The 9,446-nt window shown below is 46.7% G+C and overlaps 1 pseudogene; it reads left to right on the forward strand.

The window, feature by feature from the left end:
- Positions 1-2,437: 2,437 nt before the first annotated feature.
- Positions 2,438-4,054, forward strand: LOC116147100 (lipid droplet-regulating VLDL assembly factor AUP1-like; annotated as a pseudogene).
- The last annotated feature ends 5,392 nt before the right edge of the window (positions 4,055-9,446 follow it).

Below are 9,446 nucleotides of genomic sequence, written 5' to 3' on the forward strand. Positions count from 1 at the left end.
TGTGGCGGCGACGAGCTCTGGTTTAAACGAAAATCCTTTTAAGCGAAAGCTGCTTGAGTGGTTGTGAAACCTGAATGTACCACAAATACCTCTTCTTACTTTCTGAGCAGATGAATGCGTGTCTTCTATAAAACCTTCTGCACATTAAACAACAGGGTAAAACCCTCCTCTTTCAATTCCCCTGCTTCTCACACATACTGAGGGGAGAACCCAGACCCAGCAATGGAGGGGATGGATGGTCATCTCCATCCAAGGTACTGGGCTGGATGGGCATGAAGGAAGTGTGAGAATAGAGCCAGTGAGCTTGGTGAGTGGTGCCGGGTCCCTGCTGGGGGTGCTGGAGGGAAACACCACTTTCTGCAGGGGCTGCAGAGGGAGACTGGGTCACAGCTGTGACCAGAAGCCCTTTGGAGAAAAGGTTTGCCCCTCTCCCAGTGCGGTGGGTACAAACAGTCACTGGTGGTCTTTGGACAGGGGCTACGTGTGCTGAGTCAGAGACACAGTTCACGTGACCCACATGCAAACTCACACACCCGTCTTTCCACATTGCTCTCTTACAATAAGCTCAGTTTTCCTGGCCTGTACCAGGTGCAGATGAGGATCAATGACTTTGGGGTCATTGATTCTGGGGTGAGGGTGTAGCTTCTGTGTTGCTCATTTCCCTGATAATTTACAAAGCCCAGGTCCAGAGTCCCTTATTCAAAACCCTTGGGCTGTCTGCAAACTGGCCTTCAGAATACTGTGGGTTCAAGAAAGGTAATGCAGTGCACATGTTATGTATAATTCAAAGCCCTCAGCACAGTCTGGGGAAGTACCCTGTGACCAAACACATTAATATTTGCCAAAAAATATGAATATTCACACTCAGCAGGATCGGGAAAGAATGCATAAAGCCTCATTCATTGTCAGGTCAGGTTTTGTCACCAAAGGGATTTTGATATCAAATGTGTGAAAAAAAAAAAAAGGAAAAAAGAAAATTTTCAGAGTTTTTGGATTTCATAAATGTGAAGAAGGTTGTGGGCCTTAAAACTGCCACCTTCCAAAGACTCAGTATTAATGTCACCACAGAAGCACATCCACATGGTGCTTTGTGCTCTTCATGATAATTTCATGTTCTGACGCGTTTGTTCCGTGGACGTGTCCTCACCACACAGTATAACACATAATCGGTGCTTACTGAGTTCTTGTTAATTAAGCAACCAACAGTTTTGCAATTTAAAAGTTATGAGAAGAGTGATTTAGCAATATCTGGAGGTGTTTTTGGTTGTCTCTACTTGCTAGGAGAGATTTTGGCATCTAGTGAGTGGAGGTGAGGGAACAGCTCAGAATCCTACAATGCACAGGACACCCTGTCCATAGATCAGCCAGTCCTTGACAAGGCCTTACCTTCCAGAATATACCAACAGCTCATACAACTCAGTAACAAAAAAACAAACAACCCAATTCAAAAGTGGGCAGAAGACCTAAGCAGACATTTCTCCAATGAAGAGATACAGATGGCCAATAGGCACATGAAAAAATGCTCAATATCGCTAATTATCAGAGAAATGCAAATCAAAACTACAATGAGGTACTACCTCACACCCGTCAGAATGGCCATCATTCAAAAGTCCACGAATGATAAATGCTGGAGAGGGTGTGGAGAAAAGGGAATCCTCCTACACTGTTGGTGGGAATGCAGTTTGGTGCAGCCACTATGGAAAACAGTATGGAGATTCTTCAAAAAACTAAACATAGTTACCATATGATCCAGCAATCCCACTCCTGGGCATATATCTGGAGAAAACTGTAATTTGATAAGACACATGCACCCCAATGTTCATAGCAGCACTACTTACAATAGCCAAGACATGGAAACAACCTAAGTGTCCATCAACGGATAAATAGATAAAGAAGATGTGGTTTATTTATACAATGGAATACTACTCAGCCATAAAGAAGGAAATAATACCATTTGCAGCAACATGGGTGTTCCTGGAGAATGTCATTCTAAGTGAAGTAAGCCAGAAAGAGAAAGAAAAATACCATATGCTACCACTCATACGTGAAATCTTAAAAAAAAAAAAAAAAAAGGACACAAATGAACTTATTTATAAAACAGAAAAACAGGGACAGACTCACAGACATAGGAAACAAACTTATGATTACCAGAGGGGGAAAGGGGGTGAAGAGCGAGAAATTGTGAGTTAGGGATTTGCAGATACATACTACTATATATAAAATAGATAAACAACAGGGTCCTACTGTATAGCACGGGGAACTGGAACTATAGTCAATACCTTGCAATGGCTTATAATGAAAAAAACCATGGAAAGAAATATTTATGTACGTCTAACTGAATCACTATGCTGTACACCAGAAACTAACACAGCATTGTAAACCGACTACACTTTAAAAGACTCCGCCTTCCCAGGAGGCCCTGCGGCGGGGCGCCAAGATGGCGGGGGCTGCGGCCCGGAGCCTAAAGCAGCAGCTGTGGAGCCTTTCCAGGTGCCGGGTGGAGCGGCTCTTCGGTTCTCACCGGCTCCTGAGTGCCGGCTTCCTGCTCCCCGCCCTGCTGGTCTCCCCGCCGGTCGGGTTTTACCTCCTCGTCCCGCGCCTCTTTCTTGGGGCCCACGTCTTCCTGGTCACTGGGCGCTACCACACGGCGACCTTCGCAGGTTGTGGTGCGGACCCCACGCGCGGTGCTGACCCCACGCGCGGTGCTGGGGCTCGTTACCAAAGGTAAGCTCGCGAGCTGGAGGCACCATGAGGCCAAAGAAACCAAAACGTCGGAGTCTGGAGCAGAGAAAGGTTTATCGCCCAGCTGAGCAAGGAGGACGGGGCGGCTTAGGCCCGAGAAGACCCAGAGCTCCTCAACGGGTTTCAGCGGAGCACAGCTAAAGGCAAGGTGAGGGAGGGCGTCCCAGGGTGTGCGAGCAGCTCGGGCGCAGTGCCCTGATTGGTTGACGTGGCGGTAACAGGGAGGTCAGCACTGCCCCCCCAGGCACCAGAAAGTCTGGGGGCTGAGTGCTCTCCATGGGCAAGGAGATAACTTCTTCCCTTTGGTGGTGGTTTTTAGCATCTGAAAAACTCAGGAAATACGCATGAGATACTATTATCTGGCTGCTTCAGAGAGGGGCTGCAACAGAGGATGTGGGAGAGGGGTCTGAACTTGGAAGGCCCCCCCAGGGTCCTGCTCAGGTACATCGTGGCCTTGTGGCCAGCAGGAGGACGCTGGGCCTGGGATCACCGCCTCAGGGTCCTCATTTCCAACTGTGTGACACCTTTTGACCACAACAAAGTCAACCTGCTTACCAGGTGTAGGACCTTCCTGGCCATTCTCTATCCAGTGGGCGGTACAGCCTCTTGCCCTGTGAGTCCAGAGACCCCTTGTCTCTGTGACACTGTCAGGTGCCTCCTGGGTCTCAGAACTGCTGTGGTCCCTTTTCGTCCCTTTCACAGTTTGTCAAGTATGGTGGCTCCGTCTAGTTCATCGCCCGCTGGGCGAGGGAGATGAGGAGTTTGCCCTCCGTGTACAACAGCTGGTGGCCAAAGAATTGGGCCAGACAGGATCATGACTCACTCCAGCCGACACAGCAGAGCTCATGAAGCCGCAGAGACACCCCAGGTTGCACCCAGCCAGCCCGGTCTTCTTTCCCTCCCGCCCCTGGCCCTTCTCCTGATGTGCAGCTGGCAGCTGTGGCTCAGAGAGTGAAGGAGGTTTTACCCCGTGTGCCACTGGGCATCATCCAGGGAGACCTGGCCAGGGCTGGCTGTGCAGACTTGACCACCACTGATTTTGCTTGAGGGAGCTATAGTTTTCATGCCTGAAGACATCACTGAGGGGACCTGCTCCCTTCCCACAGCCTCCACCCCATGCTCCCCAGCTTTGGCCTGGTGACCCCTCAGCCCACAGCCCTAACATTTGCCAAGTCCTCCTGGGCCCGGCAGGAGAGTCTACAGGAGCGCGAGCGGGCGCTGTATGAATATGCAGGGAGCAAAGCCCGTTCAGGTTCTTCTCCTTGCATCCTACAGGGGATTCACAGAGAGGCAGGCCCAGGAGGCGGACTGAGTGCAGGATGGTACCCAGTGCTGCAGGGTGGAGGCTGGGGGCAGCCCTCACCCAACTCACAGCAGGCAGATGGGTCGGTGGTAAAAAGGGAGCGATGGGGCTCCCCCCAATGTCACATTAAATTCAGGGTTTTCACTAAAAAACAAAACAAAACAAAAAACAAACCCTATACTTTAATTAAAAAAAAAATCAACCAGTCCTGAAAGTTAATAGCGCTGAGGTCGAGAAACTGGTCTAAAGGTATCACCCAATTAAGCTCAATTCAGAAAAAGCCCTACTCAAACCTCTTGAGTTAGGAGAGCATCTCATTCTTGTTGGTATCAGGGCTTCTCCGCACCTCTTTGTGCAAACCCTTTACCCGCCCCCAGGCACCAGGTGGGAACTCACCCTCCCCTGCTCCCTGACACCTTACTCACCAAACTGCCCTCCTTCCTGCCAAATGAAGGAATTCCTCTGACTTGAGGACGAGATGTTTTGAAGTTCCAGCCTGAGGATTGGCTGTGCTTCTGGCCCAAAAAAGGAAAATGAATCAACAGACTTTTCTCTCCTGTGCTTAAAGAAATTGAAAACCCGGTCAAAGTAACAAAACAAATGGCTTTACAATCAGAATGATGAGTTTCTATTTCTTTTCTCTTCATCAGTTTGTTTTAGGAAGATGGGAAAGGAGAACCCTTGCTGTTGGTAACTTCTGAATCACCAGCAGAGGGCAAGCATTGCCTACCTAAAGGAGAATTCTAGTTTTCCGTCTGCATTCAGTGCAGGCTGAAATGCCAGTGCCTGCAGGAACCGGCTGATGGATCAGTCACCTCTCCTAGTCATTTTCTTCCTCCATGTCATAAGTGACATGATTAAAGTCACCTCACGCAGTTACGATTCTGTATCAGGGAAGACTTGCTTTCTCCTCCTACCTTTTTTTTTGTGAAAACTCTTTTGAGATGATTTGAAAAGCTTTCTTGAAAAATTAAAAAAATTTTTTTTCCTAATTAACGATGCATAAGCATTGCAGAGGATTAGAAAAAACACAAAGCAGAAAGGGAATTTTCACCTCCCAGAGACGATCACTGTTAGCTCGTTTTTTGGTGCTTCTAATCTCTTTTCTATTAACACTGCTGAAATGTGTTTGTAGTGATGACACATGATGAGTCCTTGACACACTGAGAGATGTGTAAACACCCCGTGGTTCTTGTCTCTGTGCCTTTGCTCATCCAGCTCAACTGCAGACTCTCTTTCTAATCTCTGAAAATCCAATTCCAGGATATTCTTCAAGGTCAAGCGCAAATGTCTTGCTTGATTCTCCCCAGCAGGAGTCGATTTATTTTCTCTGTATTTTTATGTCACTATGTTTGTGACTCTCATGGCCTCATTACCACCTTCTGCCTTATACTATGATTTGTAGGTACAGCTGTATCTTCCTACTAGGGCGAAGTCCTCTAAATGTGGGAATCTCCCTTCATCTTTCTTCTCTCCATAGCACAACACTGGGTTATCATGTAGTGAATACTTATAAATATTTGTTTAAAAAAAGAAAAAGGAAGAAAAGAAGGAAAGAGGAGGGAGAATGGGAGGGCCATTTATAATGCCATTTGGTAGAGTTTTCTCCGAGCAGAAGACTTGGAGTTTGGGCATTTTTGTGGGCTGAATGGTGTCCTCCAAAATAATACATTGAAGTCCTAATGTCCTGGTGTCTGTAAATGTGACCTTATTTGGAAGTAGGGTCTTTGCAGATGTAATCAAGTTAATGAGGTCATAACGGATTAGAATGGGCCCTAAACCCAGTGACTGTAAGGAAAAGGATATTTGGTCACAGAGACACACACAGAGGGAGGATGGCCCTGTGATGACGAGGCAGAAATTGGAGGGGTGCAGCTACAAGCCAAGTAGTGCCACAGGTTGCCGGCTACCACCAGCATCTGGAAGAGGCAAGGAAGGATTCGTCCCTGGAAACTTCAAAGAGAGCCTGGCCCTGCTGACACCTTCATTTCAGACTTCCAGCCTTTAAAGCTGGAACAGAATACGTTTCCACTGTTTTGAGCCACCCCATTCGAGGTCGTTTGTTACAGCAGCCCCAGGAAACAGATGCATCGTGTTCGGGACTCTTAGTGACCACAGGCCCACCTGGGAGTGAAGGGAAGTCCTGCGGAGGGGAGGTTTGGAAGGAAGTCAAAATTCCAAGGAGATACAAGGAGTTCTTGGTGAGGATCAGACAGAAGTGGGTCGTTTGATGGGTTCAAAGATAGCGTTCAGTTGTTTCTTCGCCGAAATTTTAGCACAGGCAAATCCTTCTTTTCCCTTCATTTATTTTCGAAGATGTTGGGCCTTGCTGAAGGTCTTTGAAAAACATTGCAAAAGTGAACAGTAACTTTCTTCTGTGTCATCCACGAATTATTTCTTAATGCTCGCACCAGTGTTGGTATCTCATTATCTCCTAGGTTGTTTCTGCTGTATCACGATACATTTGAAAAGATGATGTGAAAAGCTAAAAACTGGTACCCTCCTAGATCAAACTCCTAGAAGGAAAATAAGAATTTAATGTACTGCAGCCATTCATTTATCTGTGATCATCCTAACTAAGGTTCTTACAGGATTCTGAGGATTAAATTATGGCTGGGAAAGTATTGCCAAAGTAGGGGAATGGATTTTTTTCTCTGAAATAAGCCCAAATGTTCCCCCTCATCCCCATGACTCGGGTAACTTAGTTTTATGTTCAAGGTAGATACATCAGTTCTCAGAGCAAAATGCCTGCTGGGAGGTCTCGGAGGGGCCGGTGGTAGATGCCATCCTCTCTCCCCGCGGTAGGAGAGGCCCCCCAGCAGGCACTGGGATGGCTCTCCTTGGGTTTCCGTGGTGGCCTTCACATGCCTCCAGCACAGCTCGAATGATGATGAAGACGGTGGTCACAGGGACAACCATACTGTCATCCTTGGAACAAAACCCACAGCACACACTGCTTCCTCCAGGAAGGCTTTTAGCCTAGCGTGTGTCTGGCACACAGTATCCACTCAGTGAAAGTTTGCTGGATGAATAAAAACATGAGTGAATGAATGAATGAATGAATGAGAGGAATTGGATCCCCTCTAGCAGTGCCCTTTATTGCTTTTTGACTGAGTTTATTTCTGTAATTTCCCACCAGGGTGTCTAGGAGTGAGGGAGGCTCAGGAAAATACTGATAGTACATGGCCAGAGCTGTTAATTTTGAATAGTAATGAGTTTTGATTTTCCTATGTCACCTCCTGTCTTTTCAGGGTCACTGGCTCCTGAGCATATTACTGGGCTGGAATTTGATCCTGGACAGAGATTTCAGGGCTGCTGTGGAGCGCTGTCTTCAGAACCAAGGGCAACTATGGTGAATGAAGCAATGACCTTGAGATTTCTGTTCCCGGTTTCTTGTAAGTCCCTAGATTAAGTTTCTATTTGGCTACAAATAATATTGCCATTTGAGTATTTCTTGACCTTAGGATTCAATCCTAAACCCTTGATTTTGTCAAGAAATATTTTGGGGATGTTCTGGGTTCTTTTGAGGCATTGAAGATTTTTTAGTGAACAAAATGCCTCCATGGAGCCTAACATCCAATAGGGAAAGTGTAATAATAAAGTTGCAAAATGATGTCAGGTGTTGGTCATGCCATGAATGAGGACTGCGGAACAAGGGGATGGAGAATGTCAGGGAGGCAGGGTCTCTATTTTAGACAACGTGGCAGGGATGGCTTCTCTGAAGAGGTAACATTTCAGCAGAGACTTAAATGAAGTGAGGGAGTGAATTGTGGGAAAATCTCTGGGAAGAACATTTAGGTAGAGGGAACAGCACCTGTGAAGACCTTGAGCTCGGAATGAACTCACAGTGTTTGAAGAGCAGCTGAAAGGCCAGTGAGGCTAGAGTGGAGGGAGTCAGGCAGAGAGCTTAAGGAGATGAGGTTGAAGCGAACACGGGGGCCTATGGAGCATAGCAGAGAGTCTGGATTTTATTCTGAATGTGATCGGAGGGTATTGGAGGGTTTTGAGCAGAGGCATGGCATGATCTGGCTTATATTTTGAAAAATAAAAATCCCCCAGGAGGCTATGACTGTAACTGAGGGGGTTGGAAGCAGGGAGCTCAGCGAGGAGGCCATTGCAGCAACTCAGGAAAAAAATGTAGGTGCTCGGACCAGGGTGGTCTTTTCCTGGGCACGTTCTGAAGGTAGAGCCAATGGGACTTGCTAATGGATAGAGTGTGGGATGGGAAGGTGTGAGAGATGTCAGGGCACAGCTCCAGGGTGTGAGTGGGTGTACCCTCTGCAGTATAGGGGATACAGCGAGAGACACATTTTGAAGAACAAAGTCAAGATCATTTTAGCCACATAAAATCGGGCATGCCTATTAGACTTCTGAACATCATTTTCTCCTGAGGTCAGAGTAATAGATATGTGTGTGAGTGCGTGCGTGTATGCAAAATAGTATGAAGAAATGAGATTGTGTTAAAAGAGCACTGGACGGAATGTCCAGAAGCCTGGACCCTGCTGTAGGGGGAAAAAAAAACTATGTGCCCTTATGCATGTAACAGTCTTCTAAGGTCTTATTTTATCTTTAAAATGAAAAAGTTCATTAAGATGATCTCTTTGTATTATTTTCAATCCTGTGATTCTGGTTTGTGGTGTTTCTCCCCTACAACTCTAGGCCCTTACATAGTAGCTTCCTGGTTGCCCTAAGAAAGGTATCCATAGCCTATGCTTTTCCTGAAGCTGTGGTTTTTGGGCAGAGGAGTTAGTGCTTTGTTTGACCCATTCATTCACCCTCCATCACTAACAGATGGAGTATGATGTATCCATGATGAAGAGAGTTTTCCATTAATGCACATTCTAGTTCTTATACGATGGGTGTGTTGTGGTTGTTGTACTTAAGATGTCATCCTGTGGACCTGTTATGAAGGAAGTCACCTTTATTGCACAAAAGTTTTAATTTCAAGGGTGAAATCATGCATTTAGGCGAGCACCACATCCCACCTCTACTGGGCACATTTACTACATGGCCGCCCACCTTGGCTGTGAAATCCAGTGGGCTCGCCTCAGTGTCATATTACTTGACGGCTGCATGTCACTTGGTGTTGATGCTGACGCTCTCATTGAGCTGCTTCCTTCATTGCCTTCCGTGTCCAGACAACCACATCCTCTGCTTGCTTCCCTGATTCTTTCTCTCCTCTGTCACGGTCGTTTGCTGACTTTTCCTCTTTCTCCCCATTCCTTGAAAAAAGGACTCTTCCCATAAGGTTCTATTTCTGGTTTTGTGTTTCTTTCCTTTTCTTTCTGCACGCCCTTCCTGGACCATATTATTTTCTGCCTTGGCTTCCTCCATCACTTAGATAACCTCGATTCCTAAATCCTCAACTCTGACCTCTCTTAGGAGCTGCGTATTTTCTTTT

Source organism: Camelus dromedarius, chromosome 20, assembly GCF_036321535.1.
Source record: "Camelus dromedarius isolate mCamDro1 chromosome 20, mCamDro1.pat, whole genome shotgun sequence".
NCBI lineage: Eukaryota > Metazoa > Chordata > Mammalia > Artiodactyla > Camelidae > Camelus > Camelus dromedarius.